We start from the raw sequence: 12,874 nt of genomic DNA, 5'->3' as shown, positions 1-12,874 counted from the left end.
ACCAATCAGAAGCCTAAAGTCTTTTTTCTTGTGACAATATGGAATTTTCCCACATTATTATGTTATTAAGTTATTCTCCCACGATTTGGGAGGGGGGTTCATTTTTCAGCATGAAAGAATCTGGAAAAAAAATGAAAAATGATTGTGAGAAAAATATGGAAAAAAATACTTTATTCTTGTAATATGACTACATTTTCCTACACTTGGCACTGTTTGTAGTTGAACAAAGGGTCATGCAAAACAACAGATTTTTCTGTTATGTGTTTAATAAAAATGGAGTCGTGTTTGGAAAGTTGCTTTTCCCACCTATTTTTGGAAATGCCTCTCCTCTTGGGAGTTCCGCACATTGGAAGCGAGCAACGTCCCGAGACGGCGAGGAAGCCGCCGCATCCCGCGTTCCCCGAGCTCCAGGGCTTCATCTCCGGGTCAGCCGGGGAGCCAGAGAAAACAAGTGCAAAGTTATTTATTTGATTTTATTTTTGTAATAAATATAAAAATGGGGCTCGCAAAGCTCGGCGTACAGTGGACCCCCGCTATTCGCGGGGCAAAGGGTTGGGAATAGCAAAAATCCGCGGGTAATTGACGCCCGTAATAATTGCATTGAAGAAAAAGAAAATATATATGCATATCTTTTTTTTTTTTTTTTTTTTAACCGTTAAAATTCTTTATTTAATAAGCGGGGCCAAACTGCCGGCGAGTGTTTTCACGGTTGGTGCTCGCTTGCTTGTTAGCTCGCAGGCTAGCGATGGTCATCGACTGCTAAGTTTTCCTGAAATGTCTCTCGTGTCCGTTCGGGCGTGGCTTGCCGGTCCGCTAGCCTGTTAGCAGCCGCTAGCCGCTAGTGGGCTCGCGCTGTAATTTGCCTGAATAAATAACACATGGGGGCTGGGGGAGACTCATTGCATAAAGCCCAAAATGTGTCCTTGGCCTCGGTTTCTGTAAAATCTGTACAACTGAAATGATGCAAAAGAGTTGAACACTATATCTCAACGTTCCCGTCGCGGAGCTGAACACCTTTCCGTAATCTTGGTGTGCTTGCTTCCAACCAATTAACCCGCGCGCAGTCACGCGGTGAGATTCTACCAATCCGGCACTTCGGCGTTGCACCCGCGCGCCCGGCTCAACTCGATCGCGCGAAGCGATGCCGTTTCTGAAGGTCTTCTCGCTTTATCTGCGCACGAGCGAACGGCCGACCGGGCCGGCGGGCGGGCGGGCGGCTGTTCGTATTTGCGTCAGCTTTCATTTCCGCAGGCTTGCTTGCCAGCGGATACGAGATAAAGCCAGAAAGAAAAACAAAAAAAAAACAGAAGGCACAAAACGTAGCCCGACAAAAGAAAATGCTGCCGTGCATATGCAGAAAGAGGAGGAGAGGATAAGGAACACACACACAAGGTGTCAAAGTAGGCTTTCGAGACAGGGTTAGGATTTTAATAAGGGGTTAAAAATAGGGTTTCGTGCCACAAACAATAATCATAAATTAATGATCAAGCATTTGATTATGTCAGTTCAATCCTCACATTTGGTGCAGCTGTTGTATGTGTGATCTCATGAGGTGCGTGTCCCTAATGAAGTGTCTTCCAAATGCGTGTGCACTGAAGATGAATGGATGAATGGATGAACGCGTTGCAGTGGGTGGACCTCCCCCAGGGCAAAACACCTCCGTGGGCCTTCCCCTTCCTTCCACTCCTTTATCCTTTATTTACAGCGCTCTCGTAAATCTTTGGCGAAAATCTAATTTGCATGCCGTTGTCATCATGCCGCGCTCAAGGAGAGGTCACGCCTGCTGGAATAACTTTCAGGCTGTGTGTGTGTGTGTGTGTGTGTGTGGCGGGGGCGGGAGGGGGGGTGCTTTGCGATTTGCTATTTTGCGATTTATGAAATCATTGATTGTTTACATTCAGGCTTTCAAGCGATGGTAAGATTTTAGAATTGGCGTCTCCAGCCCGGGACAGGTTTTGAAGGGCCTCAAATATGGTTTGAAGCCAGATTTATGGTTTCAAGACAGGGTAAGGGTCCCAAAGTAGGGTTTTAAGACAGGGTTAGGGTCTGAAATTAGGGTTTCAAGTTTAGGTTACAGTTTCAAAGTAGGATTTGAAGGCAGATTTATGGTTTGAAATTGTGGTTTCAAGCCAGGGATTGGGTTTAAAATTAGGGTTTCAAGTCATAGATAGCGTTATAAAACAGGGTTAGGCTTTGAATGTTATGGTTTCAAAACTAAAGATTTCAGGTTAGCTAGCAAGTTAGTGTCAATTCACGTTAGTTAGTTTGGTAGTTAGTAGCCATGCCAAGGGGGGGAAAAAACACATTGCACATTGCTGCACAGTTAGTAAGTTGGTTTGTCGGGAGGTTACTAAGTTAGTTGGTTATTATGTTAGTTGCTGAGTATATTTGTTGTTTAATAAATGGGCTGGTAACTTAGTTCGGCTGGTTTGTTTTGCTTTTCTCCCGTCCAAAACATTTACAAAAGAGGAAACGAAGAAGACGCCTGAAAGTCACCGAGTCGACATTCGGATGCCTCGGTGATGCTTAACGTTCAGGTCGCACGCGTGTGCAATTCCCGGACGCCGCCCGTCAAGACTTTGGCCGCGTCAACGATTACGTTGTTTACGTTGCATCCATCAGGCCAAAGTGAACCGAGGAAAAGAACGCAACTCGCTCGGCCTCACTGAGATCGATTTGTCCTCTTAATCCAAATGAATGCACAGGCGGGGAGCAGTTAAGAGCCTTAGTTCTTTCAAAGCGCTTGCTTAATCAACGCCTGCGGTTTCTTCAAAACGCACCTGCCGGGGGCTGATCAAAATCTGACGAGGATCTTTAGTTGGGGTCGGCCGCACGCGGACCCTGAAACTGAGCGAGGAAAATTATGGGATGCCTGTGACGTTGTTTTAAAAGTGCGTCTGGGAGTGTTTTTCAAAAGTCCTCTCAAAGTGCGCTGTGCGTCCTCCCTCTAGTGGCATGTGAAAGAATCACTGTGATTTCAGTTCCATTGGATTTATAGTACAATACATTTGCATTTAATCTTTAAGAACAGTTTATTTTTAAACCTGGCTCGACCAAACTTTTCTTGAGGAAGTTTTATTAACTTTAATGCGCAGTACATTTTAATTGAAGCACAGCGTCAACGTTGAAATTGCGTATAATGTTACATTAGCTTCGAGTCATATTTTGCGTTCTTTTTAGGAATAAAACCTCCGTCCCGTTTTTCTCGCCCAGAGTGTCTTTGTTTTGTTTATGAAAAACAACAGAAAACACACTGCTTCATTCATTAGTCGCTTGCTAATTAGTAGGTTAGTTGGTCTGTCAGTAATATGCCGTGTGGTCGGTGGCTAGCCAGTAAGTTGCTAGCTAGTTAGTTCGTCAGTTCATTCATTTGAACACAATGCGCAGCGCTACGCAGAGTTTCCATATCTCTGTTACGGTCCACTTGCATCGAGGCAAAGTGATGGCAATTGAGTGCTGGTTGGCTGCTTGGTTTGTAATTAGTTTGTTAGGTAGAATAGTTAATTAGTATGCTAGGTGGTATTGCGTAATAGTAGGGTGCCAGAATGCCATGAATGTCCGCAGTGGCTTTGTTTGTTCCACGTGTAGCGTGTACATCGCATCACGACGAGTGGAAATGTGACTGCCTGCGACATTATTTGGTTCGATTTTTTTTTTTCTCTCCACACTGGCCACGTTCCGCCTCGTCGATCCCCCACAGCGGCAGCTGTCACGGCCGCTGGCGTTTGTTGATCAAAATGGCGCTTCCTGTCCGCGCCCTCCGTGCGCACGTCCGCGCTGGCCCATCGAAACTACGATACGGAGGAGTGAAGACATATCAAATCCCACCTGAAAAAGACGAGTCGGCGAATTCGTTCTGCTGACCTTCGGTGGATGAGTGTCAGTGAGTTAGTAGATTAGTTGTTTAGTGGGCCATTTAGTTGGTTAATTAGTTATACCAAGGGAGAACACATGGCATAGTGATACACAGTTAGAATCTTTGGTTAGTTTTTAGTTATGCAAATGGCAAACATTGCATATCGTTAGTTTATTTTTGTTTGTTCATTCGTTAGTTAGTTAGTTAGTTAGTAGGATTGTTGTTTCGTTGTTAGTTACGCCGAGGGGAAGCACTGCATAACCATCAGTTATCCGTCAGTTAATTAGTAAGCTAGCAGGGTTAGTTAGCTAGTTGGTAATTCGTTACACCACACATCTAATTACTCTAGTTTTTTTTATTTTTATTTTTTTTTTTTAGTTATGCCAAGACAACACATTGTGTGTTTAGTTTATTAGTCAATTAACCGTAGAATGTATTGGCATAAATAAAGATCTCCCGCTGAGAAATATTTTCAGTTTGGTTTAATATTTCCATTCAAATAAATTTGGAATTTAGTGATATCACATTGAAATATACTATATTCGTTATATACAAAAACAAAAAGAAATGCATTTGTGAAAAAAATAGACCGACCCTAATAAATGCCTAAAAATAATTTTCAAATCTAAAGTTATAATGTATATTACATTAATAATATAATATTTTTGTGGATTCATTGCCTGGTGAACAAAGGATAATAATTCAAATTGTCCTGAAAAATACATCCATGCATCTACTTTATGCACGTATATGCATTTGAATTTATATCACCATAGAAAAACGCATTTGTAAATTTGGACTCTTTTACTGCATTATCAAGGTTATCACTTCCTCCTATAAGGATGCAATGCATCTGCAGTATGTGAAACGTGTGTATAATGCACATGCAGTATTTGCCGTGGATAATAAAGTGCAGTCGGAAGATATGCGTGCAATTTCCTTTCATCGCAAGGTTGGCGCACGGAGCGTTGAGAGTTCCTGGGTGACCTCGCCCGCGTCCACGCGTTCTGCATTTCCGCATTCGCAACGCGCATAATTGATTTGCACGATTTGGAGTGCGACCACGCCGAATTGGAAATTCACGTTGCCGCCTGCTTTGGTCCTCGGCAGACACACTTGGGTGTCATAGCTTTGACAACGTAGAGGACGAAGATTCTAAATTATTCTTTTTTTAGTTTATTACAATTTAATATTTTTGTTCTCTTTTTCTTTTTTTTATTAGTGAGAGAAGCACGGTGAACATGAGGACAAAGGAAGCCGATTGGAAACATTTTTGAGGGTTTTTCTTGGTATTCTCATTTTGAAATCCAAACAACGACAGCAAAATGTTTTTAAGCCGGTTATAGAGAACCAACGTTATTGTTGCGGCACAGCGGACCGAGCCCCGCCACGCCAAGATGGCGGCAAAGGGCTACTTTCATCTAAATGAAGCTCCTCAACTCACTGTACGAACCTGTTACTTTGGCGCCAAGATGCAATTCTGTAATAACAATATTTGCTTTGATGATATTTGCTATTCGCTGCATGTGAATATGCTCGAGTTCGCCGTACACGCGTACCGACACCCGCGCCAAATCTGAGCATTTTGCGACCGAAGTCGGCAAAGACGCGATTGTAGGACATCTCTGAAAGATTATCACGAGCGATTATTCGGTGGTGTGGGGTGTGTCAAGTGATTTAGAAAGCAGTAGGGGGCCAACCAGTGTAAAACTGTTCAATAATTACAGTCGCAAAGTCTCGTTGACAACATTGAGTCTCATAGATAGCGATGGGAAACGGAACGATAGCCAATTAGGAAGCAATTAAAAAACAGTTCGAGCTTGGTGCACGCACCAGGTTTTAACATCTTTAAGCAGCACACTGACAATCAGGCCAAATTTGTTCAAACTGTTCAATGTTTACGATCGCAAATCCTCAACACAAGTATGGCTGAGTGACGATCGCTATGATTGTGACGGGGAAACAGCCAACAGGCCATCGCAAAGTGATTTCTTTGTTTTTATGTGAGTGACCCCACATACAGTATGACAAAAAAAATCGATATGCACCGTTACTGCTCTGATGATGTTTTGCATTGTGCGTTCGTACTAAGGTCGAATACTTTTTGTAAGGCATTTTTGTGACTTGGTTTATTCCACGTGTAATTCTCGGACCACCTCAGAAAAAAACTCTCTTCACCTCAAAAAGGAACCTGAACTATGCTGGTTTTCCTTCCTGACCAACATCGGATCGGTTTTAGCATTTGAAGCATTTTCGAAACTCAAGGTGAAGAGTTATCAAGTCACGTGTTATATATGCGTCAAAGTGCAAAGGATTGTGGGTAACAGGTTTTGTGGAGGATTCAGAAAGTATTGATGATGTCGCCTGTTTTTTCGAGTCGTATGTCGTCGAAAGTATTTGATACATGCGGCGAGTTCAGCGCCAGGTGGCCCACGCGGCACAAGAGGCGCTAAATGGTGATCGAGGGGCGTAAATTGGACGTTTTGTCTGCGCACCTGCCCTCGAAGTGAACGCAATCAAAGTGCATTCAAAGCCACTGACAGGCTCCTTTATTTCTTAATGACGCAAAGTGGCGCTTCATTTCGCTCTTTCACAAGGATGCCTATCAAATTGTTTGTTTTTATTCGAACCGATGCGCCTGACTGCTTTGAGTTCGAGCGAAGATGTGAAAAAAAAAAGCCAGTGGATTATAGCACTGTGCCAATCAAGAACCCTATTGATTTGCAGCGACACCCAGCAAAAAAATAGAAATAAATCTCAAGTAGCGTCCGTCAAATGTCATGTTTCTTTTCGACAAAGTCACGAAATCTGTTGATTTTGAAGTCATTATTCAAAATCAACAGATTTCAGGCCAGGAATAGGTTTGTCTTTTCTTTATTTGTTCATTACTGTTCCCGTTTTTTTTTCTTTCAGTAAAGCGATTGAAAGAGGACCAGTGGCTGTTTCCATTCCCTGTCCATCCAAACCACCTGTTATGGAATACAATACATCCTTACTAGTGGTGGTAGGCTATATTCAATTAGCTAAGGTTTACCGCAGTTGCAAAGCACTTAAAGCACTTTTTCTTCCTGGCTCACACTTATCTGGAAAAATAATCACAGCAAAATCCTACGATATAGAAAAAGCACTGCAATATAAGTACAATCAGTGAGTGTGATTTCCTTAAGCAGTCGTCCGATCGTCCTTTCAGCTAAAGAACCTGCCGCCACCCCCGTAATCCCCGCCAACAAGCCTTTTGAGACCGACGTGCCCCCTGTGCGATGATAACGATGCCCTGTCAAAACAGTCACTCCTCCGAGTTATCGTGGCAAGAGGAAAAATAGACGGGGGGAGGCTTCTTATTGCGGATGCCGTCGTACAGCGGCAAATCTGAAGAACCGTTCGGGTTTTCCGGGATTTCACATCTGTAATTCAATGTTGAGTTCAGATGATGACTTTATTTGGACGCCAAAAAAACAGGAAGTTTGCTCGTCTGAAACATCATGATTGGTCATGCGCAACCTAGATGGGTCATATGATTACTGTAGGTTCCCCCCAACCCCCGAAAAATAAAAAGAACATTGTAATGTGTATTTTTTTTTTAATGAAGGAAAATGGCCAAAAATTGGTTCACTCATATGTCAAGGCAATGGTTCCTCCCCTTGCCAGTCCAGACCACGGAGCTCAATAGAAACAAACGCAACCAGTCAATTCAGTCAGATTGCTTATAGAGCAGCGCGAGCTCAGGCCAGCAGGGCACAGGACAGTCCTGACCCGGTTCCAGTAGTCTGGTGTAACTCCCCCAATAGATAAGACTGGCTCCCCTGTCGACACGCAGTATGAATTTAAAACTCTAACCTTTGTTTAGTACCCTGATCCTCGCCTGAAGCCCAAATTTAAAAGTCCCTCTCTGTCTTGAAAATGTACTTTGAAAGCCTTACCCTTGGTTGAATGTCTAACCCTAACTTGAAACCCGACCCTTGTTTTGAAACCTTACCCTCGATTTAAAGCCTTTAAACCCAAACGTTGCATTGAAAGCCAAATTTGAAGCCCCTGCCCTGGCCCGAAACCCAAATTTAAAAGCCTCTGACGTTTGTGAAATCCTACTTTTAAAGCCTTACCCTTGTTTGAAAGCCTAACCCTGTCTTGAAACCCAAATTTGAAATTCTAACCCGTGTTTGAAAAGCTTAATCCTGGCCTTAAAACCTAATTTGAAACCTTAACCTGTTTTTTAAAGCGTAACCTGAGTTTGGAAGCCTTTCCCTGTTGTAAGACCCTAATTTGAAACCGTTATCTGGCCTGAAACCATAACTTGAAACTATAACCTTGGACTCAAACAAGCTTTAACCTTGTTTGAAACCCTTCCCCAAACTCGAAACACTGACTAGAAACTCTCTTTCTGAACTGAGAAGGTGAGTTGTTTGACCTTTTTTGAACCCGTTGAGGGAGGATCGTCTGGCATCCGTCATCTGGAATAAAAATGACAAGTTGACGTCTTTTTCCTTCTTTACACCAACACCCCAACTTTGGGTCCCAAGTGGAGACGAGGAACAGCTTGATCCTCTCAGCCGCTGGTTGGAGACGACATTTGGGCCTAAAGTGGGCAACGCGCGGCTGACAGGCCGAGAACATTTTGGCATGTGCAGATGTCGCCACGGGAATCTGAAACCACAGAAGATAATCCAGTGTGATGAGGGCCAAGTGGGACAGTTGATGGTGCGTCACGCATCAAAGTGATTCAATTGTGTCTAAAAACCTTGTCCTCCAACCTCAAAAACAGAGGTTGAAACTTTCATTAGGAGAAAAACAAACAAACAAAAAAACATGAATTAAAGCGGCAAGGAAATCCTCAACATGTGATGATCAATCTTCGACAGCATGAGCCGCTACGTTAGACAGAGATGGGTTCGGGTTCCCAGTTTTATGTTATTTTTAGTTACTTGCTTGCCAAATACTTCAGAAAGACTTAACTTTAGACTTGGTAGCCAAGAGACTTGACTTGACTTTGACTTGAACTACGTGACTTGACAAGTCATCCATCTCGTTTAGAGTTGGCAAACTTTTCATCTGTATTTAAAGGAACATAAAAGAGAAAATGCCCTTTTAAGTGTTCAACCTTGTCAGGGTTTTTAAAATTGTTTTTCATGGTCTCAGCTTATCTTGGTCTCGTCTCGGTTTCAGCTTGTCTTGACTCCCAAAAGCCTTGGTCTCTGACCTCTGCCCTTTTTTGATTGGTGGTTGACCATTTTTGCAGAACGCCATTTGGACACAAATGACAACGAAACAAAGTCTCGTTTAGCATCGACGCTGCAGGCCTGGACAACGCCACGACGCCATCGGCCAACACGTGGCGACCTTGACGTGATCTCTTCTACCGTGCGCCTTCGCAGTCAGTCCAGAATGTAATGTTGAATGGCTGAATCTGAGGGAAACTCCCGTGACAGTTAAGTTGTCGGCCCCCGGGCGGAGGATGGAAGCTCGCTTCTCTTGAACTGTGCCGCTTAAATAATTGAACACACGAAAGACAAAGTGAAAATCAATTGCATTTCCGCAGTCTCGTACGCTGAGTGTTTCTGTGGCGCTTCTTTAAAGACGCTTTTTGTTTCCCCCCAACAAGCGTGATGAAGATCCAATGTTGTTCTCGTTCAAATAATTCCCGAGGCATCGAGAAGGCTTATTCTTGTACACAACGATCAATACGGCACAATGTCTTTCTACTTGGCCACTACAAAAGATTGGCGCTCAAAGCGCATGTTGTGAAAAGTTCAACCTTGGCTTGAGACCTTACTCCTGGCTCCTGGAACTATTTGAAACTCAACCTTTGTTCGAAATGCAAATGCAAAGAAATCACGGGGGGGGGATGGCGTGTCCTAATGAGTGACATCAGGAACTGTAGTCACTCGGGTTTACCGGGCGTTTAGTTCAGTGTGAGCATCTGGTCCATGCTCCTTGCAAGTGTTTTCATTTTGAATCTGTGCGTCGAACTGTTCCGTTCCACAAAACGGCTGAAAGTACATCGGCGGCCGTGGCTCTCCTTGCCCACATGCGAGGGCATCGCAGTACGTTGAACTGTCCCCCCCCCCCACTTCATTTGAGCGGCGGCACATCTGCCGCTCGCTTGAAACTCACATTTTGGCTCGCGAAGCAAAGCAATGAACAATCGACCAAGCAACAGCTTGCAGCTTGAAAATCTGAAAAAGACATCTGGTGGGGTATTTGTGCGTGTAGAGATGAAAGCCACACTCTTTGACCGAGCCGTTGACATGCAAAATACTGCAGGCTCAGCGTTCGGTACTCTGTCTGCTCTCTCTGCGCATACATTCACAGTCGAGATTCATGGATACACGCATTTTGCTAGATTACTCAATTTGTTACAGCGCCAAAGCTGAACGTCTGATTTATGAACAGTCAAGAGGCTGCGAGAGCCCATTAACCAACGCAAGCGCGGCGGGGCGAGGTGTGTCATATACATCAAAATACAAGATAGCGACACGCTGCAACATATAGCCTTTGTATCAAGAAGTTTCCAGCGGTATGATAATCTAACTCCACGCCATACTTGTCTCGCACGTGGCTATTAATATGTCACTTTTTGACAAATATGTCAAAATGTGATGACAGTGAAAGTGACTGTTGATAGAATGACACAAACTACAAGACTGCTCGGTGATACAAGCTGGTCACGAGCCAGCAAAATCAGAATCAGAATCATCTTTATTTGCCAAGTATTGCAAAAACACACAAGAATTTGTCTCCGGTAATTGGAGCCGCTCTAGTACGACAACAGAATACTTTTGAGACATAAAAAACACAACTGCTGAGCAGTAAAAAGTTACCAGTAATGTGGCAATGCCGGTAAATATTATTATTATTTTTTTGGGAGGTGGGGGAGGGGGGCAATTGTGCAAAAAGATGCAGTCCTCTAGCAATTAGAACAGTTTGAAATGGCTAATAGAACAATAGTCCGGTGCAATGACCATTGTGCAAAAGGCGCAGAGACTTCAAGAAATGGATGCAGTTTAAAGTGACTAGTAGTCCAATAATCCGAGACAATGCCGATTGTGCAAATGGTGCAGATGCTACTTACTCTGGCATGAGTGGCCAGTACTGGTCAGCAACAGATATGCAAATAGTGCAGTGTGGCGAGACTACTACAGTGAGTGCACGAGTAATGCATAATTGGCCCGACGCAAATGCGACAAAATCGGCAGCATGCGGCAATGGGGTTGTAAGCTAACTGTTTCAGAAGTTAATGGCAAGAGGGAAGAAGCTGGAAACCTTATTTTGAAACCCTAACCTTGGCTTGAAACTCCATCCGTCTTGAAACACTAATATGACACAGTAACCTTGATTTGAAACCATATCCCTGTCTTAAAACCCTAACCCTTGTTTGAAAACCGATTTTGAAGCCCTATGTCTGGCTTGAAAAAAAATCTAATTGAAAACCTTAAACTAAGCTTGTCACTAACTTTTAAACCTGACACTTGTTTTAAACCCTATCCCTGGCTCGAAACCTTACTTTGAGGCCCTACTCGTGCAAGACACCCTAACTTGCAACGCTAACCCTGGCTTCAAACCCTATCTTTTGATTAAACTCGAACTTAGTTCGAAACCCAACCTAGAAACCCTAACCCTGCAATGAAACTGGCTTGATATCCTGTCTTAAAACCCTAACTCGGGTTTGAACCATCACTTGAAACCCCCTCCCTGGGTCTTAAACCCTCTTTTGAAACCATAATCCGGGCATCAAACCATACCTTTGTTAACCGTGGCTCAGAACCCTCCTTAGAAACATTAACCCCGTCAACGGAACTGCTTTGAGATTCTGGATTGAAACCCTAAACCTATCTTGAAATCCAATTTGAAACCCTAACCCGAAAGCCCGACCTTGTCTTCAAGCTTTTATTTAAAAACGCACACCTTGTTTGAAACCACAACCATGACTTGAAACTCTACTGTAAAATGCTAACACTAGCTTGAAACACTAATTTGAAACCATAACCATAACCTTAACTCTTACTTCAAACCCCCAAACTGTTATCATAACGTGTTACTTACCTGTTATACATTAGATTTCATTCCGCAACGGGACACGTTCAACGTCGGCGGCTCCGAGCTCTACTTGGGTTTACTGACCATTTCTGGGAGAATTGGTTCATTTTGCAAAAGACACCAAAAGGCAGCGAGGCGTGGCTTCATTGGGGAGATCATCGCAGATGTTGCAGATGCAAGCATTCTCAACTCGAACGCCCGCGTGTAGTCATTTCAGCGATTTGACAGGTACATCCTCTCTCGACAGAGGCAGCCAATTACAGAAGCGCGTGTGCGTCTCCCGCGTACGAGCTGAGCGCAGACAGCTTCGCTCGGCGACGCCGGCGTACGGCGGCTTTCTTTCGAGCGAATGACGGCGAATGTGCAAATGACGGAGCAATTATGAGGGAGCTGGATCAGATACTCAGAAATACAGACGCATCTCAATGAAGTACAATATCGTGGAAATCATCATTCAGTTCAATAGTTCAATGAAAAACATGAAACTCGTTATGTCGACTCACTGACACACGAAGCGAAATATTTCAGCTTGAAGCTAATCAAAATGTTCAAATATCCACTGCTTATCAATACCAACTGTAGCTTTCCATTATGTGTTAGTTAGCATTAAGCTCGCGGGGGCATTCCTAAGGCAAAGTTGTTTGGTTGTTTGAAATACACAACTTGTGTACTGTATCTCCGTTTCGTGTTTAGTTTGAGAGGAAACGTAAACTGGGAGTGGCAATAAACAGCTTGAAGAACTCTTTTTTGAAGATTCGTTTCACTTTCTGCCAAACTGCTGCTCTTTGCGATGTGGGTTGAGTTTGCTGCCACACATAAAATGTATCGCATATCTCAAATTTGCGCTTGAAAGTCCGAACAAAAAAATATTTAAAAAATCGTTTCAATGACTGCTCGTGTCTCAAAAAACGACCAAGTCGGGTCACTCGTATCTCAACGCACCATCGTAAGACAAGATCAAAATTATATTTAATACAGAACTTTCGG

The sequence above is a fragment of the Phycodurus eques genome, chromosome 10, assembly GCF_024500275.1.
Source record: "Phycodurus eques isolate BA_2022a chromosome 10, UOR_Pequ_1.1, whole genome shotgun sequence".
NCBI classification, from domain to species: Eukaryota; Metazoa; Chordata; class Actinopteri; order Syngnathiformes; family Syngnathidae; genus Phycodurus; species Phycodurus eques.
The sequence above is the reverse complement of the archived record's forward strand: the minus strand, read 5'-3'. Positions refer to the sequence as shown.